Below are 8,513 nucleotides of genomic sequence, written 5' to 3' on the forward strand. Positions count from 1 at the left end.
ATCTCAGCATTGAGGAAAAGAATGAAATCTTTCTTTAGGTACTCTCAGCATTGCTTTCTTAATCCACATTTTGGTTTTCATAATCTGCATGGTTACTTTATTAATACTTGTTTCTAGCCTTCACTAACGAAATGCTTTTGTTTTTCTTTGTTTTAGTGTATTCAAACAGATGAGAAGGAAAACCTTTTTGGTCTTGGATCTCTGGTTGAGACACTTAGAAAAGGGATAAGGAAAGAAAGCTATTGAAACAACCCGTTTTTTTAATAATAAATACAAGATATAATTAAGCATCTCATACTACTTAACTAAACCAATCCAAACCACAACTCATCATTAAACCAGCAACAAACATTATGCACAGCGGAAACATACTAAGAATACCAAACCAATATATCATTAATACAATATCATTCCTAACCATTCTATCCAACAACCTAACATGACTCTAACCAAGGTTCCAACAACATAACCGCACATAACCAACATCACACAAACGAGACCCTAGACCATCCTCCTCCTCATCGCCTTGATTCCAAGTTCACACTTTGCCTTTACCAGCACCGCAAACACAAATTGAGATGCATGAGTATTTACTAAACACTCAGTGAGGCAATCCTCCCATCTATTGGGCTATACACACAAGCAACTGAGATTCCAATGTTTAACAAAAAACAAACAAAATCAACAAACCAAGCAAACAAACCCACTTGGTGTCGATCGACACCGACCCCGCAGACACGTTCTGCTCGAAGCCGATCGTCGAAACTCCGTTTCCAATCATCTCCAATCCGTTCCAAACTCACCCAAAAGCTTCAGGAACCTATAAGAACCATAACAAATCAAGCAAACAAAGGATTCTCATACTTAGATAAGCCATGGTCATGCAGTCACCTCTTCTGCAGGAAGTTTCTGACCCAAAACTGATGAATCCAACACCTTAGAAAGCTTCCCCTTCGTTCTTAACACCAAATCTCCACTCCACAGGAACAGATCTCACCAAAACAGCTTAGAATCTCCAAATCCCCCAAGAACTCTCTCTCTTCTCTCTTTTCTCTCTAGAAACGGCAAAAACACTTCCTTCCACGACCTAGGTCGAGTTCTGCCTTTAAATACCTTGGTTTGGCCACTCCACTTAAACCAAACCGCTCCAATTCGAAAATTAAAACAATCTGGTTGAACCAGAAATTGCTGGTGTCGATCGACACCCATCCCCAAAATCCACAACTTTGGTTCGCGGACCTACTGGTAGATGCAGATCAATTGGTGACAGCTTGTCCTGTGGGAAGGTTGTTAAAGGGTGGGGACCAGGGTTCGAGTAACGCCTGGCGCACCAATAACCTACTGGTGGATGTGGATATCCACAGTGAGGGGTTAGGATCGATGCCCTGCAGGGCCAGCTTGGAGTCTGTTTGGGCGCCTAACGGGGGGCTAGCAGGGTCTACATACAGTCTGTTAGGGCAAATAGCGGGGGCTAGTGGGGTCCGCGGGAAGGGTTGTCACATAAAAATCGATTTTTATGTAAAAACCCATCCAGTGGACCCCACTAGCCCCCCCCTCCCCCGCTAGCTGCCCCAACGGACCGTCAGTGGACCCTGCTAGCCCCTGCTAGCCGTCCCAACGGATCCCAAGCTGGCCCTGCAAGGCATCGATCCTAACCCCTCACCGTGGACAGGAACTATTCATCCAAATCCACCAGTAGGTTATTGGTGTGCCAGACATTCCTCGACCCCTGGTCTCCACCCTTTAACAACCTTCCCACAAGACAAGCTGTCACCAATTGATCTGCAGGTCATCTCCATCAACACCAACACTTCTCGATCAACACCAGCTAGCGAGGGGGGGGGCTAGTGGGTTGTTACAGCTATGCAGAATTTTCTCCATCAACACCAACACTTCTCGAGCTTCAAGAACAAATTTGCAACGAGATAGTTCATCTAGATGCTGAGAATGCCCGACGTGATAAGGAGCATCAAGAATCTCAAATGAAGACCAACGAGCTTCTCATCTATATGAAAGAGAAAGATCTAGGATTTGAGACTTTTATTGCTTCCTTGCGACCAACCACACCTGAAGACTCCACACCTGAAGACATCATACCACTAGCCACCGGGTCAGGTACTCACCAGCCACCGCGTTAGACACAACACCAGCCACCACATCCCCTTTCTCCATTTACTCAAGTTCTAAACATTGTCTTTTCTAAAAAAACATGAATTTTAATTTGCTTTAGGATGATCTTTTTGGATAATGATTATGATAATATGATGCTAATCTTTTTGTTTATTGAATGATTATGATATCTTTCTTAATGATTTGGTTTTGAATTTTAATTAATTGTGATTCTTTCAAAATTTAGAGATAAAATAGGCTTATTATATGCTAAAATGTCACCAAATTGCGACCAAATTTATTTCTGTGAAACTATCAAATTAGTGGCAAAATGGTTACTAATATACGAGGATTACTTTGCGACGACATACAAGGACTCTTATAATGGTCACACAATTTAATCACTAATTTGCGACTGACTTGTAACTATGTTTACGACCGAAGGTTCCTAATATAAAGATTCTGTAAAGCGTCGCTTATTGGTGACTATATAACGGCGTCGTAATCCTGTCGTAATTTTGCGACCATTTCGAGACACCACAAGTTTGTGACCATCTCAGATAGTCGTTTAGTAGTCGCAAAGTAGGCGTTTACAACTGTTTAGCGACCAATATTGGAGTCGCTAAACGCATGTTTTCTTGTAGTGTTTGTCTCATTCCAAAAGTTGATAAGCCCCAACGGATGGCGGAGTTCAGACCAATTAGTCTTTGTAACGTGAGTTATAAGATTACCGCTAAGATTCTTTGTTTCCGATTGAAAAAAAATATTGCCTACCCTTATTTTGGAAACTCAGTCAGCTTTTGTTTCGGGTCGCCTAATTACAGATAATATTATTATTGTCCAAGAAATGTTTCATGGGTTGAATACCAACAGGCGTTGCAGATCCGATTACTTGGCTTTTAAGACGAATATTAGTAAAGCCTATGATCGTATTGAATGGAGTTTTTTGAAGGCAGTTTTGGAATGGATGGGTTTTGACGTTAGATGGGTTTCTTGGATTATGTGGTGTGTGACCTCAGTCTCGTATCAAGTTCTTTTGAACGGACAGGCCCGAGGCTCAATTTTTCCGGAACGGGGTTTACGTCAGGGGGACCCTCTGTCACCGTATCTGTTTATTCTTTGTACAGAGGTATTGATTGCTAATATTAGAAGGGCTGAGAGGGCAAGTAAGATTACAGGTATCAAGTTAGCCCGGGATTGCCCACCTATTTCGCATCTGTTATTTGTTGATGACAGCCTTTTCTTCTATAAAGCCTAAGAGGAGGAGTGTAAGCATGTTTTGGATATTATTGGTAATTACGGCAAAGCCTCGGGCCAAGAGGTAAACCTAGCAAAATCGTCTATATTGTTCGGAAAAAAGTACCAGAACAAGTTATAGAGCGGTTAAAATCCGTCATTGGTATTTCCCAGGAAGGGGGAATGGGATTATATCTTGGCATTCCCGAAAATCTTGGGGGCTCACATAATAAGGTTTTCAGCTATGTCCGAGACAGGCTAGATGTTCGAGTTAATGGCTGGTGGGCAAAATATTTATCGAAGGGTGGAAAGGATGTTTTGATCAAATCAGTGGCTTTGGCCCTACCATCTCATGTTATGTCCTGCTTTAAACTTCCCCAAGATTTAACATCTAAGTTAACAAGTGTAGTTTCTAATTTCTGGTGGCGTTCTAGTGATAACGCCAGGGATTACAATGGGTGGTGTGGGATAAATTGTGTGAGAGTAAAGATAATGGAGGATTGGGTTTTAGAGATTTGGACAAATTTAATGATGCGATGTTAGCTAAACAGTTTTGGCGTCTTATTCAATTTCCGAATTCTTTGTTTGCACAGGTGCTCAAGGGTCGGTATTTCAGGAACAAACATCCTTTATTGGCAAAAAATCCCTATTCTCCCTCCTTTGGGTGGAGAAGTATTTTCTCGACAAAATATCTGGTTATGCGAGGTGTTTGTTGGATGGTGGGTGATGGTTAGAATATCTCAGTTTGGCGGGATCCATGGATCCCTGATCTACTCCCACCACCGGCTAATGGGAGGGGTCGCTTATTGCACCCAAATTTAATGGTTAATCAGTTGATTAATCCGACCACAAGGGAGTGGCATTTACCTATTCTTCATGAGTTTATGGACCCAGAAGACATTAGGATTATCACGAGTATGACTTTAAGTAGGTCATTGAGATCAGATAGGCTGATTTAGCATGATTCAAATTACGGGAAGTACACAGTTCGCTCGGGTTATCCGTTGGCTTAGGACATGGTGGTTGGGGTTGTAATTGGCCCTACATGCACGACTCTAAGGGCCCAAGCATGGAAACTCCATGTTCCGCCTAAAATTAAAAATTTCTTTTGGTAAATTGCCTTTGGGTCTTTACCAGTGACAGAACGTTTGGCGCATTGAGGGGTGCAATGCGATTTTAAGTGTAAAAGATGTGACTCAGAGTGTGAAACAATTAATCATGCTCTCTTGGAGTATCCTCAATCGCGTCAAGTTTAGGAGGCATCCCCGATTCAGGTTACGCTAGGGGGTTTCCCGTTTGGATCCGTATTTTCCAATCTGAATTTCATCTATGAGCGAGGGCTCTCTCAATCGGATGCTTAATTTCTTCCTCGGTTACCTTGGATTTTATGGTCGATATGGAAGGACAGGAACAAAAAGTCTTCCAGGGTGTGATAATAAACATGAGAAGACCCTTTTTTTGGGTGCGCGAAGTCTTCGGCGAAGTCCTTCCCCACTTCATGCAGAGTGCGAGGCTTTGATATGGGCTATGGATTGTCTCCTTGCGTACGGGTTGGCTTGTCAGTGCTTTGCGACGGACAGTGCAGAATTAGTAGCGATGATTCAAGCTCCTGAAGATTGGCCTGCGTTTTCAAATCTTTTAGAAGATTTCCACTATCTGAAGGCGACCTTTCCATTATTCTCCTTGTCCAATATTTCTCGTTCTTCGAATCTGATGGCGGATTGCCTCGTTCGGTCGTCTAGGTCATGTTCGTTTCGTGAATCAGATGCAATATCTGGATGCAAATGCTTATTGTTGTTCGTTTAATAACAATTAGGAACTCATCTGGATACAATATCTGGATACATTTTAAAAACTCATCCAAAAAAACTGAATTTCTGGATGAGATTTTTTAGAGAGTTTGGATGAGGTAAACTCATCCATAATTTGTAAAAGTCAAAAATACCCCTGTTTTAATTAAAAAATTACAAAATATTTTTTCTCAATTCTAATATAAATACAACTCTAAAATTCCAATTCTTCACCCACCAACCTGCAAAATCTCATTTTCCCGCCAAAACCGCAAAATTACATTTTCCTGCCAAAACCGCAAAATTTCGCTTTTCCCGTCAAACCGCAAAATCTCGTTTTCGTACCAAAAAAATACAACAACATGAAAGCTCGTTTTTCCGCCAAAACTGCAAAATTTTGTTTTCTCGCCAAAGCCGCAAAATAACGTTTTCTCGTCAAACCGCAAAGTTATGTTTCCCGCCAAACTCGCAAAATCTTGTTTTTCCGCCAAAAGAGCAAAATCTCGTTTTTCCGCCAAATCCGCAAAATCTCGTTTTCCTGCCAAATCCGCAAAATCTCATTTTCTCACCAAAACTGCAAAATCTCGTTTTCCCGCCAAAACCGCAAAATTACGTTTTTCCGCCAAAACCGCAAAATCTCGTTTTTCCACCAAAACCACAAAATTTCTTTTTCCGCCAAAACCGCAAAATTATGTTTTCCGCAAAAAAAATGCAAAATTTAATTTTTTCGCCAAACTCGCAAAATCTTGTTTTCCTGCCAAAACTGCAAAATTTTGTTTTTCTACCAAAAACACAAAAACTCATTTTTAAATATTTATTTAATATATATGAAAATAAGCAAAAAAACATAAGTAAATTTAAACCACTAAAACATATTCAACATAAAATAAAAGGCTTTTTGGTATTTTACATATATTGTATCGTGATACAGATATCAAATTACAAAACAAACATAATTGAATCGAGATACAATTTATGGACACATGAACCAATATTACAAACGAACATCATCTAGATGTTGCGTCCAGATACTGCGTCTTGATACTGTATCCTGATATTTTGTCTAATTCACCAAACGAACAGGGTCTAGATCTCTTGTTTCTGCAACTTTCTTTATAAACACTTTTCCACCGGTTTGGGCTACAATTCTTTTCCAATTAATATTTGGTTGACAAAAAAAAAAAAGGCTGAGATAATAAAAGCAAAATGGTACGAGGGAAATGTGCAAGTTAGTAGGACTTCAATACTCTCTAGTCTCTATTAGATGAGAAAAATGCTGTTAAAAACTAACTGAATATCTCACATAGTTCATGGTTAATAGACTATGATTTAGAAACAAACTCTAACAAACAAACATTTGTGGGTAAACGTTAAATTGTGGTAAGCCTTTTAATTTAATTATGGTTAAATACATTTAAGGGGAATTCTCGCAAATAACACAATTGTAAGTTTTTAGTCCAAAACTAGCATACACTCTCAAATGTTCCAAATTTAGCACGAATTTATTGTATATCATTAATAAAATTAATACCACCGCCACGCAGCGCCGGATACGAAAGGTTCCGACTCCTATGCCCGAGAAAGTGGGATGGAAGAGAGTGGTGAGGATATTTGCCAAACAGCTTCTGATTTTAAGCACAAGGTAAGCTCGATTCTGAATTCTGGATTCGATTCTTAGGTCTCATGCTTTATTTGTCCGTTTGAATCCTATGGTGTGATCGACTTCCCTTTCTCATTTTCAAAAGTTTTAGATTTTCAATAGATTGACTGATTTGTAGTTTGGGTCTCTCAATCATAAACTCTACTCTTGTCCTTGTTTTTGTTTATTTGGTTTCTGGATTTTATAAAATTGTGTTAGTGAATTGAAATTTAGATGATGATGATGACGACGACGTTTAAGTCTACAAGGAACTTAACGATCAGGCTGGTCCTTGGAGATTTCTTATTCTTCAAATTTTGTTAGGATTATCTCATATTAGATTTGCCCATTTTTTCATTTCTCATGACAATAAACTGTCAATAGAGGAATTATAATTATCTAGCTTTAAATAATACATGCTTGTTGTTTGCTTTGAGTTCCGTAATTAGAGATAAATTTGATTGAATTGTTCTATTCAAGATTTCTAGAGCGACTTAAGTTTGATTTATTTTTTCAATTCTTGATTTAACTTGTAGGTTGCATTAGCACTAAAGGAGCTGGGGATTGTGATGCGTTCCCTTGGACAAAACTCAATCGAAGCAGAGCTTCAAGACATGATTAATGAACTGGACGTGGATGGTAATGGTACCATTGATTTCCTTGAGGTCTTGAAATTGCTGCTGAGTATGGCTAATATTCTAAGATAAGCAACCAAAACTTCTTATTCCCATGCATTACCCTTTATCTTATAACTCAGGATCTATCTGGTGTGACAACAACAAATTTTTCTTGAAATTAATTGCAGAGCATGTGATGGAACTTTACACCAAGATGACTAATGGATCAACAATCAAAAAGACAAGGAGACTGCTTTGTTTGGAGTTACGAGGATGCTAACCCTTATTTTGACTCATTTCGTTTAAAGCTCTATGTTGAATATGTGTTCCTAAATCACTGTTTTTATTTTTATTTTGCCTCAATGTGTACTCGAAGTAAAGGCTTAGATTATTTGGTTAAACACCAGTTCTCGGGTTCACATCCTAAAATAACACTTGATGAAGGCTTTCCTAAATTCAGAGGATGCCTTCCTAACACTTAATGAAGGCTTTTCCTAAAAACCAATTTTTAAACCCAAGACTTTAGGAAGACCTTCCTAAACCCAATACTTTAGGAAGGCCTTCCTTCATGAAGGCTTTCCTAAATTCAGAGGAATCCTTCCTAACACTTTATGAAGGCTTTCCAAAAAACCAATTTTTAAACCTAATGTTGTGCTTAAGAAGGTCTTCCTAACACTGGCAGATCCCTTCCTGTATCTTTGCCGTTCCTGTATATTCCACAAAGAGGATGATGGTTGGATTGCCTTTGGTTGTTAGAAGTTAAACTATACTTGTAATGAGATAAGGAAGATGGCCTATATATTCCTTGATCATTATTATGTCAATGTTTTTTTTTTCTTTCACATATCTCAAGTGACATTCACAATCTTACTGTCTTACGAAAAATACAATAACCTGATGACTAGCTCTTAATACTCTCTTAAATGTTACTTCCACAAATTTATAAGGAACTGAAACTACAGATAGATGTACTTGCAAAAATAAGTCACTCTAGCAATCGTCTCAAGAACAAAAAAACCTTGCATAGGTTCGATCACAGTACAATCTGTGAAGTATCTTAATCAACAAGTCCTGAGGGGAAACATAAAAAAAAAAAAAAAAAAAAAAAAAAAAAAAAAAAGA

The sequence above is a fragment of the Camelina sativa genome, chromosome 10 (assembly GCF_000633955.1).
Source record: "Camelina sativa cultivar DH55 chromosome 10, Cs, whole genome shotgun sequence".
Taxonomy (NCBI): domain Eukaryota; kingdom Viridiplantae; phylum Streptophyta; class Magnoliopsida; order Brassicales; family Brassicaceae; genus Camelina; species Camelina sativa.